This window comes from Mobula hypostoma, chromosome 2, assembly GCF_963921235.1.
Source record: "Mobula hypostoma chromosome 2, sMobHyp1.1, whole genome shotgun sequence".
NCBI lineage: Eukaryota > Metazoa > Chordata > Chondrichthyes > Myliobatiformes > Myliobatidae > Mobula > Mobula hypostoma.
In genome coordinates, this window is record NC_086098.1 from 59,264,540 (window position 1) to 59,291,436 (window position 26,897).

Consider the following 26,897-nt stretch of genomic DNA (forward strand, 5'->3'; position numbering starts at 1 on the left):
TATGAGCCTCTGACATGATTTCCACTGCTAGCCCCTGAAAGAACATCCCCCTCAACAATATGCAAAGAGGTATACCTGTTTTTGGGAGAATGGCCAAATGGAAACCCTGCATTGATTGCCACTTCCCTTACCTCTCCTGGTGGTCACTCATATACCTAAAGCCTGTACCTTGTGAGTGACAACCTCACTAAAATACTTGTCTATGAAGACTTTCAGATGATCCTGAGTACATCCAACTCCAGTTCCATTTCCTTCATATGGTCTTTCAGGAGTTGCATTTGGGGGCACTTCCCACAGAGTTAGTCATCGAGAAGGCAGTTCCTGATGTCTTGCATGAGAAGCAATCCACTGCCCTAACTACCATCCAGCCTACTCTGATGCAAGGACTAAGGATCAACAACAAAACAATAAAACCATTTTTTGAGGACTTGCTGTTGCTTCCTCCATACCTGAGCCACTTACTCAATCTTTACATGTCAAAGACTCATCTTCCCCATTCTTCTTCTTCTTGTAAAGTTTAACGCAGTTGGCAGACAACGGCAGGTGCATTATTGCCACCTACTGATTTGGATTGTGGAGCAAAGAGACAGGAAGTATACCCACTAAATCCCCCCACAAAAAACTCAAGAAAAGTCAAGTCGTCTAATGCTTTTCAGAAAGTCAAATACACACTTATATACATTACAGTGATGGCAGTGATACCTTAATAAACCTTCCATATTAAACCATGTCTGTACAAAAGATCTCAATTTAGCAATTAAATATTTCCTTTGCACCTCATAGGAACTGCATTTGAACAATATATGCTGCACCATTTCTTGAGACATGCACTCTCTACAAATGTCTGTATCGTGCATATTTATTCTGAACAAGGAATTATTCAACCTCATATGCCCTATACATAAATGTGTAAGTATACCTTCTTCCCTCCTTTTATATCTACCTCCAAGTTGAGTTCCCACAATACCCTGGATTTTACATAAATGCCTTTCTTCCCTTTCATTATCCCAACTTTGTTGTCACGGCGATCAAATAGAATTTGTAATTATGGCTTTTATCTTCCCTTTATGTGAGGGCATCACTACATTTATATCCTTAATTTTAAGTGATTGCTTGGCTAGAATGTCTGGCACCTCACTTCCTTCAAGCCCAATATGTATAGAGACCTATAAGCAATGTATACGCATGCCCAGACCCTACAGCCTCAACAGATGCTGTCCAATCTCAAAAAGAACATTTAGTCTACAATCTGAAATACCTGTTTTAATAAATGTCAAAGGAGATATCCAAGAACAAATCAGAGCACAGAAGCACATAATCAGGACATACTTCTTTGACCTATTCCAAGGCTAAAATGATAGCAAACATCTCAGATGTGAACACTGATACTTTGATAATCTTTTCTTAATAGTCACCTGAAATTTTGGAACATAAACAGAAACACCTGATTGACCTGACACAGGACCATTTGAACCATCTGTGTAGAAGCCATAATATCTGTCTTGCATATATTGCCAAATTTCCTGTGCTACTGATATACAAGTAATCTTCATCTTCACTCTTACACTGGCCCACTCTCGAAAAAAAATCACCCGCCACATGACCTTAACCTTTTTTATTGGCTGCTATCAATTAAGTAATTAATTAATTATGTAAGTAAGTAAGTAATTAGCTATTAATTAACAATTTGCAAAAAGGTCTCTTTTTGGCCATTCTTGTGAAATTCCACAGAACATCCTGAGATCAACCTCTTTTAAACCACCTCCAAATCCTGTTCCTTCTAAAACAATAGTGAGTTCTACTGGGACATGAACATGGAGTTTTTAATGTGTTGATCTGCCACAAAAAATAACTTTGATGAAATATGTCAGAGATATTAAACCTGATTCTGATAAATCAGTTCTGTATTTTGAGGCCTAATGTTGCACTTGTCTCATTGAATATTTTTTCTTGGAGATGATGAAAGAAATAGAATGATGATAGTTAGGTTCTTACAGTTTCATAGAATATTCAATGTGTAAATGCAATGGCTAGCTGAAATAGAAAATAATAATAATAGAATAACAGAATGGTTATCACTAGAAAAATAAAGGTATGTTAATGACCCGCTGTTACTGATTTTTAAAAAAGCCATCACAGGTTATTACAATGCCATCATGTCCATCTGTAATTGCTCTTTAACTGGGTAATTTGCTGGACCATTTCAGAGGTCTAGATTTAACATTTGAAGGGAAACTTCCTCTGTGAAGGACATTTAGTGTGCTTTTTGGATTTCTGATAACAGATTTATTCTAAATTTATATACAAATAAGAGGATATTATCAGAGAGATGATTAGGGAGATGCAAGTCTCTACTGGTTCCTGCCCTACTATTTGCCTTCATATGAAACTCATATAGTATTTCCCTCCCTTTAATTTTAAGTTGTTGGCTTTGAACATTAATGCCAGAATGCTTACAGTGGAAGTTATGTTTGGTAATTAAGAGTGTAGGAACTTTGTAACCTCACAAGCCCAGAAAAAGAATAATGTAACCACTGATTCTAGCAAGCAGTAAATTATTGACCAAAAGAAGAATTAAGGGCAGAAGGCCATGCAGCCCATCAAGCTTGTTTGAACATTCAACAATATCATGGTTAATGTTACATTGACTCTAGATTCCCACCTTATACATTCACCCCTTGATTCTCTTGATAAATAAAAATATATCTATCTCATTCTTAAATTAGTTAATTGGTTGGGAATATATTGCTCTCTGAGGATAGATAATGCTAAAAGTTACACCTCTCTGATTGAAGTCACTTTTCCTTATCTGAGTTCCCAGGAAAACAGCTTCTCAGCAACATGCACTTACGCCCCTCTAACATTCTAGCAGATTTCAGTATTACCAATCAAAGATTTAATCTACTTATTTTCTCCTCACTGAACAGCTTTTCTTTCCCACTCCACAAAGTAATCCTGTGTTGGTAGCTATAATTAGGGATAATAACTTCAACAGTTAAAGTATAGTCTCACCAAAACCAGGACTATTTTGCTATTTCATTTCAACCACCTTGTAAAAGTAAATTTCTGTCTCCAAGTCCATTTTTTTGAGAATTGTGCTTAAGAATGCACAAAATGTTCAAATATCACTTAGCTTTTTTAAAACGTGTTTTCAGATTCATTTCAGCAAAATAAATACATTTAGTATCCCTCCTCACCTCACCCTGTTATGCACATCTTCTTACCCAGTCCTCAACCAACCTGACCAAACTCTTTATGTTCCTTCATCTATATCATCAATAAAGACTGTATACAGCAGAAAGCAAAGCAATAATGCATCTGGCATTCTTGTGTTTACTACCTGCCAACTTAAAAATGACCAATTTACTCTTAGTTTGTTTTTTGTCCATTATGCAATCTTGACACCTACCACCACTATCCCGATAGTTCCTCTACTACTGATCTTGGGAAAGTCTTATATATCCAAAGTATCTGAAAATCTAAATACCCACTGTCCACTATTCTTCTTTGTCCACTCTTTCAGTAAAATCCTCAAACTCTCATGAATCTTTCATTCTTGGTTTTCATTTCCAAAACTCAATTGAGTTTGCCCAGGCATTTTCTGAGTTTCCAAGCATCATTTTACCCTTGATTGATTGATAGATAGATAGTTAGATAGATAAATAGGCACTTCATTGATCCCAATGGAAATTACAATGTCACAGTTGCATTACAAGTGCAAAGATATACAAATATTAGAAGAGAAGTAAGAAAGAATTTAAAAAAAAGTTACCTCAAACAATCTAGCAGGAAGGAGTTATCATTTTCCTGGCCACAGGTTGACTCATTATAGAGCCTAATGGTAAGAATGACCTCGTATAGTGCTCTTTGGAGCAGGACAGTTGTCTTAGTCTATTACTAAAAGTGCTCCTCAGTTCAGCCAAGGTGGCATGCAGAGGGTGGGAATCATTGTCCAGAATTGCCAGGATTTTCCATCGAGTCCTTCGTTCTACCACGGCCTCCAGTGTGTCCAGTTTGACTCCTATAACAGAGCCAGCCTTTCTAACCAGTTCATTGAGTCTGTTGGCATCACCCGTGTTGATGCCATTGCCCCAGCACACCACCACATAGAAGGTTATTCCAGTGGCAACCAACTGGTAGAATACATGAAGGAGAGGCCTGCATACTCCAAAGGACCTCAGACTCCTCAGGAAGCAGAGGTGACTCTAGCCCTTCTAGTACACAGTCTTTGTGTTGGTGCTCCACTCAAGTCTGACATCCAACTGCACCCCCAGGTACTTGTAGGTCTTCGCCATCAATAGTAACAGGGAGCAGTGTAGGCTAAGACTTCCTAAAGTCCATCACTACCTGAAATTGATTAAGTTTCAATAATTGATTGACAACAGGTCTGTCCTACTAGCCTAGGTTTTTTTCTTTACACTTCCTGTCTTGAACAGTGAGCTTCTTTTGTTACTTTCTAGTGAACAGAAAATATTCTGGACTGCACCCATGAAAAGGCTAAAGCATTTAAAACCAAGTTCAAGTAGAAGTGCCAAGAGGGTGTTTCGTCCTGGCTTCCTCCTGAGATCTCAAAAGAAGCTACTTTTCAGGCAATTGGATTTACTCCATGTGATGTAAAGAAATAGTGGGAAGCAATAGTTACAGAAAAGACTATGGGACCAGATAATATCCCAGCTGCACTATGGAAGATCTTTGCCTTTAGCTAAGCTGTTCCAGAACAGCTGTAATCTCTGCATCTATTCAACCTAATAGAAAGTTGCCCAGTTATGTTCCATTCACAAAAGTAGGACAATTCCAAATTGGCAACAACACATTCTTACCTCTCAATTAGTCTATGTGACTCAAAAATTGACATGGCTATTAATCAAGACTTGGTCACTGATAATCTTCTTGCTGATGCCCAGAATGGACCTCAATTGGGACACCTGGCTCCAGACTTCATCTGAGCTTTAGTCCAAATATGAACCAACGAGCTAAACTCTAGAGGTGAGGTGAGAGTAGGTGCCTGTGAAGTTGAGACAGCATTTGACCTAGTGTGGAATCAAGTAGTTCTGATAAAACTGGTGACAATGGGCATCAAATGACAAGATTCTAATCGTTGTAGTCATACCTTTCATAAAGGACAGCAATTATGATAATGAAAGGTTGACCATTCCAGCCCAACACATCTTTGCAGCAGTTCTTCAGGGCAGTACCCTAAGTCTAACCACCTACAACTGCTTCATCAGTGATCTTTCTTCATAAGTGGACGTGTCCTTCATAAGAGTTTCCTCATTACTGAGCATGCAGAGGTGAAGGTGATTCAATGGATGGCCTGTATGGGAGCATTGCAAAGCTGGAAAGCGAAGTGTTCAAGATGCGGTCACAGACAAGGAGTTCATATCGCTGTCACTGTTGGAGTGAATGGTCTGGAGAGGAGTCAAAGCAGAAGAGTTTCGATGCCCATCCACCTAAACCAAGTGTGAGCTTGGATCGCTCCAGGCACCAGGCCAATCTGGTGGGATCATGAACAGCTTTGGGTGTTGTGGTCCGGGTGTGTTGCTGCACCAGAACCCAGACCCTAGAGTGAAGCACTAATGGGTGCTTGGACAATTTAAACAGCGGCCTGAGTGCAGAAGTGAGGGCTAGGCTGATTCCACTTGCTCTCCTGCAAGTTCATTCCTCTCTCCAGCGGCTGCCATCTCTGTTAGTTTGTGACATTTTTGCCCCACTAATGAGATTAACTTGAGCTGAGGTTTGGGCTTAATGCTCCGATTGCTTCGGGGAGCGAATCTAAGGACTCAATCTGGTCCGGAATGCTGTCATTTGCATCTATTGTTTGCATGGTGTGTGTATGTTTTCTTTCCTTTCTCTGTGCAGTGGTTATGCTCTTTTTTTTATTGGGTCCTTTGGGTTTCTTGCCTTGTAGTGTCTGTAAGCAAGCAGATCTCAAGGTGTCTAATTTATGCAGTAACAGATAATAAATATACTTTGATTGTTGATTGATGATGCTACTGTGTTCAATTCCACTTGATACAACTCAAAACATTTATCAGTCCATGTTTGTATATAACAAGGCACAGATGACATGCGTGCATTGGTAATTGCAAGTTACATTCACATCATTACAGAGCCTGGACATGACATTTTCAAAAGAAGCAGTCTACTCAATAACCCTTTTTTTTTCAGAGATATTACCTTCAGTGAGTATCCTAGTATCAATATCATAGATGTTCACCAGTGACCACAAATTTAAATGGACCAGATACATAGGACCATAAAATATAGGAGCAGAATTAAGCCATTTGCTCTATCACATCTGCTCCACCATTTCAACATGGCTGATTCAATTTTCCTTACAGCCCCAGTTTCCTGCCGTCTCCCCATATCCCTTCATGACCTGACCAATCAAGAATCTATCAACCTGTGCCTTAAATATACATAAAGTCTTGGCCTCCACAGCTGCTTGTGACAAAGAATTCCATAGATTCACCACTCTCTGGATAAAGAATTTCCTCCTCATCTTTATTCTAAAAGGATGTCCCTCTATTCTGAGTCTATGTTGTCTCGATTTGGACTCTCCCACCATAGGAAACATCCTCTCAACATTGACTCTATCAAGGCCTTTCACCATTCGAAAGATTTCAATGAGGTCACCCCTCATTCTTCTGAATTTGAGTGAATACAGACCTAGAGCCATCAAAAGTTCTTCATATGACAAGCAATCCAATGCTGAAATAATTTTTGTGAACCTCCTTTGAACCCTCTCCAGTTTCAGCACATCCTTTCTAAGACCTGCTCACAATACTCCAAGTGAGGCCTCACCAGTGCTTTAAAAAGTCTCACATTACATCCTTGCTTTTATATTCTAGTCCTCTTAAAATGAATGCTAACATTGCATTTGCCTTCCTCACTACAGACTCAACATGCAAATTAACCTTTAGGGAATCCTGCACAAGGACTTCGAAATCCATTTTGCACCTCGGTTTATAGTAATTTCTCTCCATTTTGAAAATGATCACTCCTTTAATTTCTCCACCAAAGTGCATGACCATACATTTCCCAATACTGTATTGCATCCCCCACTTATCTGCTCATTCTTCTAATCTCTCTTTCAGTAGCCTCTCTACTTCCACAAAACTACCTGCCCTCAATTTATCTTCATCTCATCTGTAAGCTTTGCAACAAAGCCATCAATTCCATCATCCAAATCATTGACATATAATGTAAAAAAAAAATCAGTTCCAGCACAGATCCCTGTGGAAGATGGCTAGTCACCGTCAACCAGCCAGAAAAGGCTCCCTTTATTCCCAGTCTTTGCCTTCTACCAATCAGCCACTGCTTTATCCATCCATGGAATATTTCCTGTAATACCACAGGCTCATAGCTTGTTAAACAGCCTCGTGTGACATCTAGTCAAAAGCCTTCTGAAAATCCAAGTACACAAGATCAAACAATTTTCCCTTTGTCTACCCTGCTTGTTATTTCCTCGAAGATTTCCAACAGATTTGTCAGGCAAGCTTTTCACTGGAGGAAAACATGCGGCCCATGGTCTATTGTATCATCTGCCTCTAAGTACCCTAAGACTTCATCCTTAATAATTGACTCCAACACCTTCCCAAACACTGAGGTCAGACTAACTGGCCTATACAGTAGTTTTCTTTCTTCTGCGTCTCTTCCTTCTCGAAGAGTGGAGTGACATTTGCAATTTTCCAGTCTTCCAGAACCATTCCGGAATCTAGTGATCCTTGAAAGATCATTACTAATGCCGCCACAATCTCTTCAGCCACTTCTTTAAAAACTCTGGGGTGTATACCATCTGGTCCAGGTGATTTATCTACCTTCAGACCTTTCAGTTTCCCAAGAACCTTCTCTCTAGTTATGGTAACTTTACACACTTCATGACCCCTAACACCTGGAACTTCCATTGTACTGCTAGTGTCTTCCACAATGAAGACTGATGCAAAATACTTATTAATCTCATCTGTTATTTCATTATCCCCCCAATACTACCACTCCAGCATCATTTTCCTGTGGTCTACTTTCGCCTCTCTTTTACACTATTTGTATCTGAAAAAACTTTTGGAATCCTTTTTAATATTATTAGCTGACTTACTAATGTATTCTATTTTTACCTTATTTACTTTTTTAGTTGCCTTCTGTTGGTTTTTAAAAGCTTCCCTATCCTCTAATTTCCCACTAGGTTTTGCTCTATTATATGCCCCCTCCTTGGCTTTGACTTCTCTTGTTAGCCTCAGTTTCATCATCTTTCCTTTCAAATACTTCTTTCTCTTTGGGATAAATATATCCTGTGCCTTCCAAATTGCTTACAGAAATTCTAGCCATTGCTGATCTGCCGTCATCCCGACCAGTGTTTTTTTCCAATCAATTCTGGCCAACTCCTCTCTCATGCCTCTGTAATTCTCTTTACTCCACTGCAGTACTGATATATCTGACTTTAGCTTCTCCTTCTCAAATTTCAGGATGAATTCAACATATTATTTTCACTTACCCTGAAGGATTCTTTCACCTCAAGTTCTCTAATCAATTAGAAACATAGAAACATAGAAAACCTACAACATAATTCAAGCCCTTCGGCCCACAATGCTGTGCCGAACATGTCGTCATGGCTATCCCTCGAGGTCAAGGATGATGGTCTTTGTTCTGTTGATCTACTTATGGGCTCTCAAGTGGCTTATGAGTCCAATCTTGGCTATGACAGTTCTTCCACATTCAGGACGGGTAGTTCCAAATGGCAGATCGGGCTTTGGTTGTTGCTTCCTCTCTTTCCATTTTCTTCTCTTTTCTTCTAATTCTGCACATCTGTTGGCTTCGAAAGTTGCTGTTCCTTCTCGGATGATGGCTTGCCAGAGTTTCCTGTCCTTGGCATTTGTTTTCCAGTTGTTGATGTCGATGTTACATTTCTTCATGTTGGTTCTTAAGACGTCTTTGAATCTCTTCTGTTGTCCGCCTCTTTTACGTTTGCCTTCTTTAAGCTGGGAGTAGAAGATTTGTTTTGGCAGACATTCGCCTTTCATCCGAACAACATGACTGCTCCATCTTAGTTGGTTCTTGATGACGTAGGCTTCAATGCTTGTTGTTTTTGCTTCATTTAGCACAGTGACATTGATTCTTCTATCTTCCCAGCTGATATTTAAGATGTTTCGAAGACGGCGTTGATGGAACTTTTCAAGTGCCTTCAGATGTCGTCTGTTGTCCAGGTTTCTGATGCATATGGGAGCATTGAGATTACTAGTGTACAAGGCCAAACATGTACTTACTGTAGAAATTCCCTAGGATTACCCATAGCCCTTTATTTTTCTAAGCTCCAAATACCTATCCAGGAGTCTCTTAAAAGACCCTATCATATCCACCTTCACCACCGTCGCCGGCAGCCCATTCCACACATTCACCACTCTCTGTGTAAAAAAACTTAGCCCTCTGTACCTACCTTCAAGCATCTTAAAATTGTGCCCTCTCATGTTAGGCATTTCAGCCCTGGGAAAAAGCCTCTGATTATCCACACGATCAATGCCTCTCATCATCTTATATACCTCTATCAGGTCACCTCTCGTCCTCCGTCGCTCCATGGAGAAAAGGCCAAGTTCACTCAACCTATTCTTATAAGGCATGCTCCCCAATCCATGTAACATCCTTGTAAGTCTCCTCTGCACCCTTTCTATGGTTTACACATCCTTCCTGTAGTGAGGTGACCAGAACTGAGCATAGTACTCCAAGTGGAGTCTGACCAGGGTCCTTTATAACTGTAACATCATCTCTCAGCTCTTAAAGTCAATCCCATGGTTGATGAAGGCCAATATACTGTATGTCTTCTTAACCACGCAGTCAATCTGCACAGCAGCTTTGAGTGTCTTATGGACTCGGATCCCAAGATCCCTCTGATCCTCCACACTGCCAGGAATCTTACCATTAATACTATATTCTGCCATCATATTTGACCTACCAAAATGAACCACCTCACACTTACCTGAGTTGAACTCCATCTGCCAATTCACGGCCCAGTTTTGTATCCTATCCATCTCCAGCTGTAACCTCTGACAACCCTCCATACTATCCACAACACCCCCAACCTTTGCGTCATCAACAAATTTACCAACCCATCCCTTCACTTCCTCATCCAGGTCATTTATAAAAATCACAAAGAGAATGGGTCCCAGAACAGATCCCTGAGGCACAGCACTGGCTACCAACCTCCATGCAGAATACGACCCATCTACAACCACTCTTTGCCCTCTGTGGACAAGCTAATTTTGGATCCAAAAAGCAACGTTCCTATGGAACCCATGCCTTCTTACTTTCTCAATAAGCCTGGCATGGGGTACCTTATCAAATGTCTTGTTGAAGTTCATTTACACTACATCTACCGTTCTACCTTCATCAATGTAGTTAGTCACATCCTCAAAAAATTCAATCAGGCTCATAATCATGACCTGCCTTTGACATAGCCATGCTAACTATTCCTAATCATATTATGCCTTTCCAAATGTTCATAAATCCTGCCTCTCATGACCTTTTCCATCAACTTACCAACCATTGAAGTAAGACTTACTGGCCTATAATTTTCTGGGCTATCTCTACTCCCTTTCTTGAATAAAGGAACAACATCTGCAACCCTCCAATCATCTGGAACCTCTCCCGTCCCCATTGATGATCATCGCCAGAAGCTTAGCAATCTCCTCCTTCATCTCCCACAGTAGCCTAGGGTACATCTCATCCAGTCCTGCAGACTTATCCAACTTGATGCTTTCCAAAACCTCCAGCACATCTTCTTTCTTAATGTCTATATGCTCAAGCTTTTCAATCCACTAAGTCATCGCCAGGATCTTTTTCCATAGTGAGTACTGAAGCGAAAACAAATTAAATATCATTACACAACACCTCATCCAGAATAACTGATCCTCTGGTGGGCTCAACCCCAACCTGCTCTAAAAAGCCATCTCGTGGGCACTCTAGAAATTCCCCCTCCGGTATCCCAATCTACCTACATATTGAAGTCTCCATGACTATTGTAACATTGCCCTTTTGGCATGCATTTTCTATCTCCCATTGTAATTTTTCAGGCTACATCTTTACTACTGTTTGGTGGTCTGTATGCAACTCCCATCAGGGTCGCATTGGGTTCTTAGATTGTAGACCAACTATTTTCTCCAGAAATGATGTTTTACTAATATTAGTGAAATTAGTATCATCACTCTCATCATGAAATATCCACAATTCTTGGAATGTTATATATGCTGTATGAGTTCTGTTCTGGAAACACACATAATTTTTGTTTCTGTTATTAATGAACTATTGCCCCATTGAATGTTTTGTAGAGTAAACCAACAATTGCCATTAAATAGCCTCAACAATATAGTGCTTGTGGCACGGTCGTTTTCAGGCCTAGATTTTCATCATATTGATTTTGGTGTCCTATAACAGGCAGGTTGAAAATAGCACTCTCTACCTCATAAAAGTACAAATTGTCCTTTTGTTGATGTCAGTGAGAGGAATGTGAATTCAGCTCTGAAATTCCACCCACTTCAGTCTTTATAAATCTTTTAGGAAAGTAGTTTTCATTGTCACTAATATTAGCCTCAGATTGTGGCCTTCATTTGTGCAAGGTTATTTTAGATATTGAATGCTTGCTCAGTAGGGTTGAGGCTCGTGTCATCGCCCATAATGTTACAAATTCCCCCACTCTTACAGTGGTGACCAAACATCCTATGAGCTTATCATTCTCAATATCTTTCTGCTGCTCCATAATCTAGAAAACATATCACCTCCATGAAAATTCACTGTCAATGACCTCCGATCTCTGTCGAACAGAAAACCCTGCAAGCCATGATATTCTTTGTGCTCCTTCATGCATGACTCTACCATGGAATTGCTAATCTCTTCCTGTGATCACAGAGTGAAAATCTTTAATAAGACTTAGGAACAGCTGATGCAGCATGAGAATGGGTAAGCTCACAGGCTGGTCGGCTCTAAACGAGGATTGAAACTAATTTGGAAGCCAATAGACAATCAGATGAATCTCAGCTCGGTTGAGGAAATAATCAATCTAAATGAAGAACAGTAAAAACTTGGGATGATGCAGACTACAAATCTGATGAATGTTAGTGCAGGTAAACTTCATATTGGCAATGAAAACTGCTCTCCCAATAGATTTGCACAGAATGGAACAGAGGAACTTAGAGCCAATTACACATTCCTCTCATCGATATCAACAAAAAGACAATTTGCACTTTTATTAGGCAGAAGATGTAAGTTTCAAACCGCCTCTTATAGGATGTCAAAATCAATAGAACGAAAATTTGTTGCATCACATTACTGCCTAGACAGTGGGATTCAAAACTACCCTGCACAAACATAATATCATGGGGCTATTTTAAAGAGATTTTTGGTTTAATTTCACCTGGCAATAGTTTTTTGGTGACCTCTCAAATCAAAATGTATTTCTCATCAATATATATTGGCAAAGTAAATGCAAAATAGCATGACCACAATATCAAAAAATATTGAAAATGGGGAAATTCAATGATGAATGCCAAATGTATTCCATATTCCTCTACATAACAGAATATATAAAGTGCATACTAGAAATTCTGGGTAATTTGGGATCTGATGGAAGTGTGGATCTAACTTGTCTGCTGATCCATGTACTCTTCAGGTCATCTGGAGACTCTAGGGGTCTGGAACATGAATAGGTTTGTGGCTGGGAACCAGGTTTGGAGAGTGGACTGTGTACACAGCTGGAGTGAGGGTCAGGTCAGGGAACAGAAGGTGATCAGGAATGTGGGTACGTTTACATTATAAATGAAACTGAAACTTTAGAGCTGAAACTTATGTGATTGGTGTTATATCCATGGTGGGGTTAATTGCTGTAACTCATTGAAGTCTTAAGAGTCATTTGCCAGCAACCTTGATGCTAACTGTGGGGTTTCTTTGTCATTAGTCAGTGCTCTTATCCTTCATTAATAGCAAAAACTTAATCAATATTTTAAGCTAAATAATTTCCAGGGCCTGTTGGCCTAATGTTTGTAATGAGATGCCTGCAAAGAAAATGAATTAGGTTTGATTTTCCACAATTCCCCCAGACTTTGGAACAGAACCCTAGATTGGGAAGTGGAAATGTAAACCCACTATTTAAGAAAAGGTTGAGAGAAAATAAAGAGAAACTGTAATCCAGCTAGCTTGACATCCGTATTTTGGAACCTATCATCATTATTATTATCACTTGCAAATTCACAGTATAACTATGCAGAGTCAATATGGTTTAATGAAAAGGAAGTTGTATCAGGCAGATAAAATGAGGCATTTTAAGGATTCAACTGCCTTAGCAGATTGATTGGATCATTGATTTGACTTATTTGGTTATTCAGGAGGAATTTGATACAGAGTTTGTTACAATGGAGGTGTGGATGAAGGAAACCCAACAAATTATGAGCCAGCTTTGAAAACCCCACTCGGTTATCAGTCCGACCACTCACTCCAAAAATAAGGTAACTGTTCCAGTTTTCTTCCAGCGTGTTCAATATTAAGCAGCACCACCCTGCCCCCCCCCAAAAAAAAAAGCTTCAGATGCTGGAACACTAATCTATAAACAGAAAATACTGAAAGTAGTCCTCAGGTTAGAGTCATGTTCCAGGTCAGAAACATGAAAGATTCCCCAAACAAGGCTGATTCAGAAAGTAAGGAGGCATAGGATCCAAGGAGACCTTGCTTTGTGGTTCCAGAATTGGCTTGTGCACAGAAGGCGAAGGGCAGATGTAGATGGTTTATATTCTGCATGAGGATCGGTGACCAGTGGTGTTCTGCAGGTATCTGTTCTGGGACCCCTCCTCTTTGTAATTTTTTTATAAATGACCTGGGTGAAGAAGTAGAAGGGTGGGTTAGTAATTTTGCTGATGACATAAAGGTTGGGGCTGTTGTGGATAGTCTGGAGGGTTGTCAGAGGTTACAGCGAGACATCGATAGGATGAAGAACTGGACTGAGAAGTGGCAGATGGAGTTCAACACAGATAAGTGTGAAGTGGTTCATTTTGGTAAGTCAAATTTGAAGACAGAATATAGTATTAATGGTAAGACTCTTGGCAGTGTGGAGGATCAGAGAGATCTTGGGGTCCATGTCCCTAGGACACTCAAATCTGCTGTACAGGTTGACAGTGTTGTTAAAAAGGTATATGATGTTTTGGCTTTCATCAACGATAGGACTGAGTTCAAGAGCCGTGAGGTAATGTTATAGCTATGTAAGACCTTTGTCAGACCCCACTTGAAGTATTGTGTTCAGATTTGGTCACCTCACTACAGGAAGGATGTGGGTACTATAGAGAGAGTGCAGAGGAGATTTACAAGGATGTTGCCTGCATTAAAGAGCATGTCTTATGAGAACAAGTTGAGTGAACTTGGCCTTTTCTCCTTGGAGCAACGGTGGATGAGAGATGACCTGATAAAGGTGTATAAAATAATGAGAGGCTGTGACCATGCGGGTAACCAGACGCTTTTTCCCAAGGCTGAAACAGTTAACACAAGGGAGCATAGCTTAAAGGTGCTTGGAAGTAGGTACAGAGGGGACATCAGTGGTAAATTTGTCACACAGAAAATGGTGGGTGCATGGAATGTACTGCCAGCAATGGTTGTGGAGGCAGTAGGGTCTTTTAAGAGACTCTTAGATAGGTACATGGAGCTTAGGAAATTAGAAGCTATGCAGTAGGGTAATTCTAGGTAGTTTCTAGAGTAGGTTACATAATCGGCACAACATTGTGGGCTGAAAGGCCTGTAGATTTCTATGTTCTATGAAAGCTTAACTCTGTTTTCTTTCTACAGCTCCGCCTGACCAGTTGAGTCTTTCCAGCGTTTTCTGTTTTCAGTCCCACTGCACATACATTGCATTAGTAAATGTTACTGAAGACCTGGTCACAACAAATGTGGTTATCGTTGCAAGGGATCTGAACCAATCATTATCACATGCCACCCAATTAAGCTGGCAATGGTTGACTGATGTACCCCTGCTATAATTGCCAGATGAGAAGCTGAAAATGGAGCCAAGATCAAATTTTTGAACTGTGCATCTCTTTAAATGTTCCCCATTGTAGTAGGCCCTCACTCAAAAACAGGCCATGGAAGCAGCTACAGCTAATTTCAATGGCCAACTACATTTGTCCATCAGTTTAGCCACCTGACTAGAATAGGCTCCCTTTATCTGCTTCTGGTAGAATTTCCTCCTGTCATTGGCAAGCAAATCTGTAAAACTTCCTCCTAAACCCAACAACATCACTAGAGTTCGTATTCAAACAGAAGTGCTAGGAGCCAATACTGTACATTGCAACAACTAGTACAATTACTTATGTTAACATGAATCAACATTGTTAGTGTTCATGAGCAACTAACCCTTCTTCTTCTCTCTGATAATATGCACTAAATTATAATCCCTGCAAACAAACTTGCATGTAAGAAGGCAAAGTTTCAAAGTGGCTTCTTTAATATATTAAAAACCAAACCCCATTCTAAGCCAAAAAGGGTAATAATTCTTACAGCTGCATTAAAAGTTAACATCTGTGCTTTGGAATATGTAGATATAAAGCCAAACAGGCAGTTTCTAGTTTGCTGCTTCCATGTTATTTTATGCATTTCTATTTATATATGTTTAGGAGGTAATTAACATCATATAAGAGCAGAGAATGTACTTGGGGTTTATAGTGTATGTACTGCAGAAAACTGGTCTCAATCATCTAAAACTCATACACAGCAAACGCTGAAAGACATTCTTTATTTTCGTGGAAATTTCCCTCTGAAGAATGCAATATCAGAAAACCACCTCAGGCCCCACACAGTACTGCGGCAACAAAACGACTATTTAAAAAAGCAGAATGTTCTCAGGGATTATCGATGGCTATCCATGGAGTATAATGAAAACCTAAATGCCCAATGTGGAGAGCAACGACACATCATCTGTATTTGCCTCAGATGTGGAAGTTTGCCAAATCTTTACAAGTATGGATTAATTGTTTTATTTAAGGGCCTGGACCTTGTATGATTTCATATCTCTCACTCCTCACTTCTCACTCTCATGGTCTGTACTCTTTCTCTAGAGCAGCTTCCTTATTTGTTTTTTTTAATTGGCTAGAAATTTATTTTCCTTGGTTGCTCATTTTTCTTTTTTTTTGGGGCTGCATCTCTTTCTCCCTGATCTTTGATCTAATTTTGCTGAATTTTAGCCAATCTTCAGGTCTTGGCTTTGTTGGAGGAACTCTATCACTTTACTTTTGACTCATCTCAGTTAAATTAAGTCCTATCCCTGACTTCACTTACTATCTTTTAAGGAATTTTTCACATTTCCTCTTTTTACCCTCATAATTGTTCGATGTAACTCCTTATATGCTAGGTAAGAGTAACAAATGTTTGTCTTTGATAGAGTGATCCTTCTCTATTTTAATCTAGTTCTCCCCATTATGTTTATCAGAATGAATCTTTCTGTATTCAGTTTGCCAGTATGACACCTTTCTCTTGACTGTCTGCCATTGCATAACCCCTTACTTCTCCCTCTTGGTATTTTAGGTCTAGAGACCTTTCACTGGAATTTTCAGATAGTCACCTAATTTGATTAAATTCTGGCATAGACAATGTGGGCCTGCTGCAAATTCCTATGAATCTTAAATTCAGTTACTCTGACTAATTTCTGTTGATTGATGCTAAATGCTGAGGAAGCTACTAGAATAAATCAATTACTTCTCAGTAATGACTAGGCCTCTCTTACATTCATCTGAGCGATCAGACAGAGCCTCATTTTAACCTGTCATCCAAATGGGAGCAGAAAGTATTGCTCTGAATTTTCTACTGAAGTGTCACCTCAGATCAAACATTTGTCTAAGTCCTGAAACAGGTAATTAAGCAACCGCAGAACAAACATTCATTGCCTTCAGTCTCAGATCAAGATAAAAGATTGCATGCAAAGTGGAAACTGCTGGAGGAACTCAGTAGGTCAGGCGATATCTGTGGAGGCAAAGGGATGCTCAACATCTCAGGTCAAGATCTGCATCAGCACAGAGAGATCACCAGAGATGAGAGGGAAGGTAGGAAGGGAGCTGATGCATGATAGCTGGAACTAAGTGAGGTGGGAAATCATGTGTAAATGGAGCAACATGGGGAAGGGGTGGTTTAGAAACAGACTCGTGACTGATGGGTGGAAACAGAAAGGATTGCATGGTAATTTTCAAAGGCACATAGACTAGTCCTGAGAGTTCTGGTTGATAATTATTCCTTAGTATCACTAAAACAAATTATCTGGCTATCAATACCTTGCGCATTGCAGAACCTTGTTGCATACAAATTGTTTTTTGCATGTTCTATACTCCAATATTGATTAAACATTAAGTACTTTTTCAACTATAAAGACATCAATAAAAGCATTACATAAATGCTAGTCATTTTTATTCTTTATTTGTCACTCTACAGACAATGCAGAGGTAATTTATAGAACCTTACAAAAGTTAGTGAATTTCATGACAAAATTTGAAGTTTGTTATAAATGAGTGCATCTTTTAGTATCCTCCCACATCTTTTTCTGAGAGAAGAATTTTTATTTATAAATTGTTTATTCTACAGAGCGGAACACTTTCTGCAGGACGTCTGGGTATAATGCACGTCCCAAGGTCAAATATTGTATGAGTCACCAATAAAAACAGAGCCAGCTTTACCACATCAAAGCTGCACTATGTAAGTGCTTGGTATGGTTGCATTTTGGCAAGCTTAGGACACTTCAGTATTGTTATCCTAGCCATCATATTCATGCTAAGATTTATTTCTCTTGCAATTTTATTGGGCATCTAAGATAATTCATCACTATTTGATTTCCTGCTACTGAATCTGAACTTAGTTTCAGAGTGGTTAAAACAGTGATATTCATTATTAACATAGATTACAAATTCTCTCAACATGGTTTGTTAATTGGTGGAGCGGAGGTGAATTAATAGCAGCTTTCACAAAAAATGCCATTAAACAAACTAGGTTAAAGGTCATTTCACTCTTCATTTGATTCTGGAACTAATCAGTGATCTAAAGCATAGCCCTAATCCAAGCAGCCAGTTCTTGGCATTGTCTAATTATGCAAGAGATTCTGCCTCTTTGAAAATATCAAAAGATGGTTGAAAAACTTGTGCTCTACACATTTCTGGAAAAAAGATACTTAGTGGTAGAATATTTGTTCAGCTGCTTCATATTATAGGGATTCATAGTATATCTCTGAATCAACTCACCCCTGCAGAACATGTGTCCTGATATAAGCTATGGGAGGACGGAAAACTGCTATGGAGAATCATCAGGCATGAAACAAGAGGGTGCAGGTTAAAGGTTGGCTCTAGTGTTTCTGAAGATGATGGTTAGTTTATCATTTTAAAGCTATAGCCTGACACAGTGGCTGCTAGAACCACCAGTTCTCTGCACCCAGCTGTGAGGGAAACAAGATAGGAAGTAGCCCCTCCAGTTCCCAGTTAGTTTGGTGAAATATTATTGCAGGTGCATTCTGCCCCTCTCCCCCACCCCATCAATGAATATACCAAATCTCTGAACTTCAAAATTCCAGCAGGGTGCATGGCAAATTTTAGGTAAGTTACATCCCGGCATAACTGACATAACTGGACCCATATGATTCCGAGGCCCAGCGTATTCTATTGTATTTTCAATGTAAAATTTGTTAGATATGGGAATACAAAGTCAAAATGATAAAAACTTTACAGAGTAAAAGATGGCCCTTCAAACCACCATGTCCATGCCAACATTATATTTGTATATACTAGTCCCATTTATTCAAATATGGTCTGTAGCCTTCAGTGCTTTGGCAATTCAAACATTTGTATAGGACCTTTTTTAATTGTTGTGGGAGTACCTGCCTTCCTCATCTCCTTTGGACAACAGTTTTGATATTCCAACCATTCCAACCCACTCTCTCAGAACCCCTCAAAACATTTTACTTCATACATGACATCTGTGCCCACTTTCTTCAGCCTCCTTAACATACAAAAAAAAGTTTATTTTTCTATCTAACTTATCTCCACCCGCACCCCCCCATACTTTTGTATACCTCTGTAGAGACACCTCGATTCCTGGAATTCCATTTTGGGAGTGCTGGAAATATTAAGCTATGACATATTAGAAGAAATGAAATAGTGGCAGGAATCGGTTACTTGAACCTTCATGCATGTTTGATAATAAAACTGTTGCATGGTTTCCTTGCATTCAACATTGTCCTATTCTAAATAGAGCCTTCAGTCCTTAGATAACTCATTGAATAGGTTACCAATGATCCTCCCCGAAGAATGACAGTGCAATCAGCCCACTTTTTTCATCTAAGACACTTGCTAACTGCCACATTCATATTCACAGTGGAAAGCCTCCTTCTGAACCGTGGGTGAGCTACAAGTGAAAACAAAATCTTGACTAAACACTTAGATCATCATGAGCACAATAACTCAGCAATCAGGCCTTGATCTGACTCCCACATCTACTTGAACGAAAAGGGGTGAAAGCTTCCTTGAGGAGGCTTCTTCATCCAAGTACAGCACCATGCTCTACTGATCTATGTGAACCCACTGCTGCTGTACTAGATCTCAATGGAAATTCATAAAGTTATGACTGATGTTTGGAGAGGTGTGAAATGCTCACAACTACTCTCTCATGATGTTGAAAAATATAATGCCTCCTGAAATGCTTTGCCATCAACTAAGTATTTTGGAAGAGCTGTCAATGCTGTAACGTAAGAAATGTGGCAGCTATTTTGAATGTAGCAAATTCACCTAGACAACAGTATGATAAGAACCAAGTAAACTGCATTAGTAATGCTAGGGTATGAATAAATATTAGGCAAGCTACCAAGATTAACTCACTACTCCTTAAAGTTGTATAAGACAGTGGTGAGGCCTAATTTGGAGTATCGTGCACGATTTTGGTCACCTACATACAGGAAAGATGTAACCAATGTTGAAAGGGTACAGAGAAAATTTACAAGGATGTTTCTGGGTCTGGAGGACCTGAGTTATATGGAAAGATTGAATAAGTTAGGAGTATATTCCTTAGAATGTAGAAATTGAAAAGAGACTTGATAGAGGTATACAAAATCAGAATCAAGTTTATTATCACCAGACACATCCTTGTAAACCTTCTCGGCACTCTTTCAACTTTATTAATATCCTTCCTGTAATTTGGTGACCAAAACTGCCCACAATACTCCAAATTCGGCCTCACCAATGCCTTATACAACCTCACCATAACATTCCAACTCTTATACTCAATACAATGAAGGCCAATGTACCAAAAGCTCTCTTGGCTACCTGTGTTGCCACTTTTAGAGAATTTTGTATCTGTATTCCCAGATCCGTCTGTTCTACTGCACTCCTTCACTGTCCACTACATCTCCATTCTTTGTATCATCAGCAAATTTGCTGATCCAACTTACCACATTATCATCTAGATCACTGATATAGATGACAAATAACAATGGACCCAGCACTGATCCCTGTGGTACACCATGAGTCACAGGCCTCCACAGAGAAGCAATCCTCCACTACCACTCTCTGGCTTCTTCCAATTGAGCCAATGTGTAATCCAATTTACTACCTCTCCATGTAAACCTAGCGACTGAATCTTCCTAACTAACCTCCCATGCGGGACCTTGTCAAAGGCCTTACTGAAGTCCATGTAGACAACATCCACTGCCTTCCCTTCATCCACTTTCCTGGTAACCTCCCGAAAAACTCTAATAGATTTGTTAAACATGACCTACCACGCACAATCCATGTTGACTCTCCCTAATAAGTCCAAATATTTGTAGATCCTATCTCTTAGTACTCCTTCCAATCATTTACCTACTACTGACATCAAACTTACCGGCCTATAATTTCCCAAATTACTTTTAGAGCCTTTTTAAAACAACGGAACAACATGAGCTATCCTCCAATCCTCCGGTACCTTACCCGTAGATACTGACATTTTAAATGTATCTGCCAGATCCCCTGCAATTTCAACACTCATCTCCTTTAAGGTCCGAGGGAATAGCCTGTCAGGTCCTGGGGATTTGCCTCAAGATAGCAAGCACCTCGTCTTCCTCAATCTGTATAAGTTCCATGACCTCACTACTTGTTTGCCTTATTTCCATTGACTCCATGCCAGTTTCCTTAGTAAATACAGATGCAAAAACACCATTTAAGTTCTCCCCCATTTCTTTTGGTTCCATACATAGCCAACCACTCTGATCTTCAAGAGGACCAATTTTATCCCTTACTATCCTTTTGCTGTTAATATACCTGTAGAAGCTCTTTGGATTATCCTTCATCTTGACTGCCAAAGCAACCTCATGTCTTCTTTTAGCCCTCCTGATTTATTTTGTAAGTATTTTTTTTGCACTTTTTATACTCCTCAAGTACCTTATTTGCTCCCTGTTTCCTATACATGTCATACATCTCTCTCTCTTCTTCTTTATCAGAGTTCCAATATCCCTTGAGAACCAAGGTTCCTTATTCTTATTCACTTTGCCTTTAATCCTGACAGGAACATACAAACTTTGCACTCTCAAAAATTTCTCCTTTGAAGGCCTCCCACTTACCAATCACATCCTTGCCAGAGAACAACCTGTCCCAATCCACGCTTTTTAGATCCTTTCTCATTTCTTCAAATTTGGCCTTTTTCCAGTTTAGAACCTCAACCCGAGGACCAGATCTATCTTTCTCCATGAGCAAGTTAAAACTAATAGTGATGTGAAATTTGTTAACTTTGCAGCAGCAGTAAAATGCAATGCATAATCTAGCAGAGAGGAAAAAAATGAAATAAACCATAATAATAATAAATAAACAAGTGAATCAATTATGAATATTGAATAGATTATTTAAAAACGTGCAAAAATAGAAATAATGTATATAAAATAAGTGAGGTAGTGTCCAAAGCTTCAATGTCCATTTAGGAATCAGATGGCAGAGGGGAAGAAGCTGTTCCTGAATCGCTGAGTGTGTGCCTTCAGGCTTCTGTACCTCCTACCTGATGGTAACAGTGAGAAAAGGGCATGCCCTGGGTGCTGGAGGTCCTTAATAATGGACGCTGCTTTTCTGAGACACCGCTCCCTAAAGATGTCCTGGGTACTTTGTAGTTTAGTGCTCAAGATGGAGCTGACTAGACTTACAACCTTCTGTAGCTTCTTTCGGTTCTGTGCAGTAGCCCCTCCATACCAGACAGTGATGCAGCCTGTCAGAATGCTCTCCACGATACAACTATAGAAGTTTTTGAGTGTATTTGTTGACATGCCAAATCTCTTCAAACTCCTACTAAAGTATAGCTGTTGTCTTGCCTTCTTTATAACTACATCAGTATGGTGGGACCAGGTTAGATCCTCAGAGATCTTGACACCCAGGAACTTGAAGCTGCTCACTCTCTCCACTTCTGATCCCTCTATGAGGATTGGTATGTATTCCTTCGTCTTACCCTTCCTGAAGTCCACAATTAGCTCTTTCGTCTTACTGACATTGAGCGCCAGGTTGTTGCTGCGGCACCATTCCACTAGTTGGCATATCTCACTCATGTACACCCTCTGTGGGGTTAATGCAAGCAGATTTGTTCCACTGAGGTTGGGTGGGACTACAACCAGGGGTCATGGGTTAAGGGTGAAAAGTGAAAAGTTTGAGGGGAACATGAAGGGAAACTTCTTCACTCAGAGGGTCATGAGAGTGCAGAATGAGCTGCCAGTGCAAGTGGTGCATGCAAGCTCAATTTCAACATTTAAGAGAAGTTTGCATAGATGGATGAGGTATGAAGGGCTATGGTCCCGGTTCAGGTCGATGGGAGTAGGCAGCTTAAATGGTTTTGGCAAGGACTAGATGGGCTGAAGGGCCTGTCCCTCTGCTGTACTTCTTTATGTATTTTTTTCCCAACTGAAAGAGCTATAAGTTCTGATTTGAAAGACAATACTTCACTTCCTCAGTTACCACAATTCTGGAATGATTAGTCCAAACTATTGAGCAGGTTAATAGTAGAGGATATAACTTTTAAATCCCATTTCCAATCACAATTTCAGATTAGTGGATTAGAAGTTCAGTCATTGAAGTCTTGCATTTTCTTCATTTTGTCTGGTCCTGAAACCGGTAGAGTATGTCTAGTCTCCATGGCAGCAATATATTATATTTCAATTAAGCTCCAGGATTTGTGGAGATTTACACAAGAATATCAACAGCACTTTGGCTTGTGTTTTCACCATGACTCATATTTGCAATCTAGGGTGGGATGTGCAATCTTCAAAATGAAAATATGAACAATTACTCCACAAAGGGAATTATATTAGCCTTGCAGAATGAAAAAGAAAGAAAAATCATGTCCTACATACAAAAGTTAGAATTGTTAAGGCAGTTCTCATTCCCTGTAAGGGAGAAAGGAAGTGAACAAATTAAAAATAGTACAGCAGCATTTCTGCATTCACAATTTCAAATGCAGCCTGCAAAATTTATTAATGCAGTTACAGGATCAGCATGTGTGAAGTCAATATCCAACAAAAGCTGAGGTGCAATTAGGTAACTGGGAATTCATGGAATACGATGATTATGAAAATCCATGTTTAGCATGCTTTTTGTAGTACCTGATTCTCAGCAATCATAATATTGTACTTTTATTTAAGCAATTACCAAGTATTTTTTCATGAATGAATAAACTTCAAAATAAGCACCTGTTATCTAACTGAGCAAACATCCAGAGCCAAAGGATCAATTAATTGAAGCATCAACTTCATTTTTCTGCATTGGAAACATGATTAAACCCTGAAGAAATGAAAGCTAACTATTTTATGTATTATTACCCCAGTAAGAAAAGGTGAGAGAGGTAAATCACTGCTTGTACTCAATGAAAGCACGAATGATGATGTGTCATGTTCCCATATCCTTTCAGAAGTCTTGATATTTCTAATGACAGCCTGAACTTTGAGCAACTAATTTCATTGTGTTGCAATAGGCACATTTCTACTTACAGCCTGGTTTAAAAGGCTTTTAGTTGCTCTCTTCCCAGAGTAAACATCATTGCGTGTGGCCTGAGTCCTCACTCCCTACGTGCACTAACATTAACACCTTGTTTATCATGGTTTATTTCCACTTTATTTTGGTCAGACCATTACAGCACACTGTGAAAATTCTTCAAGTTTACGTCCATGCTCTTCTAATCATTGAGTATCAAAGGCCTCTGAGCTACTTGGGCAAGACCCAAAATCTCAGAAACAGAATCAGGTTTATTATCACTGGCATGTGTCATGAAATTTGTTAACTTAACAGCAGCAGTTCAATGCAATACGTAATATAAAAGAAAAAAATTAAAATGATGATAGTAAATAAATAATTACTGTATATGTATATTGAATAGAATAAAATTCATCGAATAAATAGAAATAATATATATTTTTGAAAAGTGAGGTGGTGTTTAAGGGTTCAATGTCCATTTAGGAATCAGATGGCAGAGGGGAAGAAGCTGTTCCCGAATCGCTGAGTGTGTGCCTTCAGGCTTCTGTACCTCCTACCTGATGGTAACAGTGAGAAAAGGGCATGCCCTGGGTGCTGGAGGTCCTTAATAATGAACTTTCTGAGACACTGCTCCTGGAAGATGTCCTGGGTACTTTGTAGGCTAGTACACAAGATGGAACCGACTAAATTTACAACTCTCTGCAGCTTCTTTTGGTGCTGTGCAGTAACTCACCCTCCACCCTCCATACCAGACAGTGATGCAGTCTGTCAGAATCCTCTCCATGGTACATCTATAGAAGTTTTTGAGTGTATTTGTTGACATACCAAATCTCTTCAAACTCCTAATGAAGTATAGTCGTTGTCTTGCCTTCTTTATAGCTGCATCGATATGTTGGGACCAGGTTAGGTCCTCAGAGATCTTGACACCCAGGAACTTGAAGCTGCTCTCTCTCTCTCCACTTCCTATGCCTCTATGAGGAGTGGTATGTGTTCCTTCGTCTTACCCTTCCTGAACTCCACACCAGCTCTTGTGATGACGTTGAGTGCCAGGTTGTTGCTGCGATACTACTCCATTAGTTGGTATATCTCACTCCTGTACGCCCTCTCATCACCACCTGAGATTCTACCAACAATGGCTGTATCATCAGCAAATTTAGAGATGCTATTTGAGCTATGCCTAGCCACATAGTTATTGGTATATAGAGAGTAGAGCAGTGGGCTAAGCACACACCCCTGAGGCGCACCAGTGTTAATCATCAGTGAGGAGGAGATATTATCACCAATCCACACAGATTGTGCTCTTCTGGTTAGGAAGTTGAGGATCCAATTGCAGAGGGAGGTACAGAGGCCCAGGTTAAATAGCAGTAAGACATTTGATCATATAGAAATTGAACTGAGCTGTTGATATAATGGATCACATTTAACTGCATGCACGTTTGTGGGAGGCAGTGCTAGTCGATAATCTGCATACCTAACTGCATAAGTCTCAGTAGTGGAGTGTTTTTGTGTTAACAGGGCAGGCCTTTGAGCTGACTATTCCTTGTTGATTACCCAGAGATGATGTTCAGAAATATAACCTACAATTTTGTAAGTCTGCACCACAGAACTTTATTTCTTGAGCTTACACACCATGTTTATTGTCAGTGTAACAAGCCTTCAGATGAGTTTTGAGGATATCTTTCTTTTGCCTGATTTGGAAAGAGGCTTTTCCTGAGATTGACAGTTTTGTAGAGTCTTTGGAATGCATAAATTCTCTGAGACCAACTCTGTGACTGTAGTCAATGAAGCATTACTTCAACATCCATAAGGCTGTACATCTCGAAAGCAACCACAAGGTCAAGCTTCTGGAACCTATTAACCTAAAGCTCTGTCTGAACTGATCACCAGTGTTGATCTTGTTCTATAGTAGCCCTGTTATTTCATTGTTATTGTCACAGAACAATTGATCTAAGCCCAGATATGCCTTGGGTGAAATAGAAAATGTGCTTATTTATTAAGACATTAATGATGAATACCTCTCCCTCGGTGCTACGCCGGGATACCAGTCTAGAGTTTTGTGCTCAAACCTATGGAGAGGCATTGAAGTCCAGAACCTTCAGTATGCTGCGAAAAGTGGCACTTACAAGTCAGGGAAAGAGCGCCCCTCACAGTGTAAAACAAGAAGATGCTTTGTTGGATAAAGACAAAACTCCAGATCAATAGTTATTGCATGTGAAGGAGGAATGGAAAAAGAGACAGGCATCCTCGAAATCAGCAAAAAGCTGTGGTAAGGCTGCTTTCAAAATTATTTTTATTTTTATTTTAGAGATACAGCAGGGTAACAGGCCCTTCTGGCCCAGTAAGCCTGCGCTGTCCAATTACACCCACGTGACCTTCTAACCCATACACCCGGAATGGTGGAGGAAATGGGAGCACCCAGGGGAAACCCATGTGGTCACGAGGAGAACATATAATCTGCTTACAGACAGCAGCAGAAATTGAACCTGAACCTTTGATGCTGTAATAACATTCCACTAACTGTAACACTATTGTTTCACCACATTTGGGGTTAGATTATGCTGGATTCAATTGCTGCTGCAATTGTAACTGACCCTGTCCGTTCTACTGGCTGTAGGTTGCAAGGCTGTTACATATAGAGTTCTATGTCTTACTAGTGGGTTCAGAAAGCTGACCTTGGCAGATCACTCCAGCACGAGATATCACATGGAGACTATTGGTGGAGCCCCCTCCATTTGGGATTCCCCAGCATTACAGAGGGGAATCACCTCTCAAATTGTGTGTTGTGTTTGTCCTCTTTGGGCTTCTGCCTTTTCACCACCATCAGTTGCTGAACTGACAACCACAGTTTCAAAAACTGTACAGTAAGATTGAAATTAAAACATCCTGCGAGTGCTGTCTCAGAGAAACAGGGTGTGAAGAAGGTTTTTGGCACTCTGGCCT

At 39.8% G+C, this 26,897-nt stretch overlaps 1 long non-coding RNA gene across 1 annotated transcript in view; it reads right to left on the reverse strand.

Moving 5' to 3' along the window:
- LOC134340326 (uncharacterized) overlaps positions 1-26,897 on the reverse strand; it is a 103,484-nt gene that overhangs the window by 8,750 nt on the left and 67,837 nt on the right. The window lies entirely within an intron of this gene.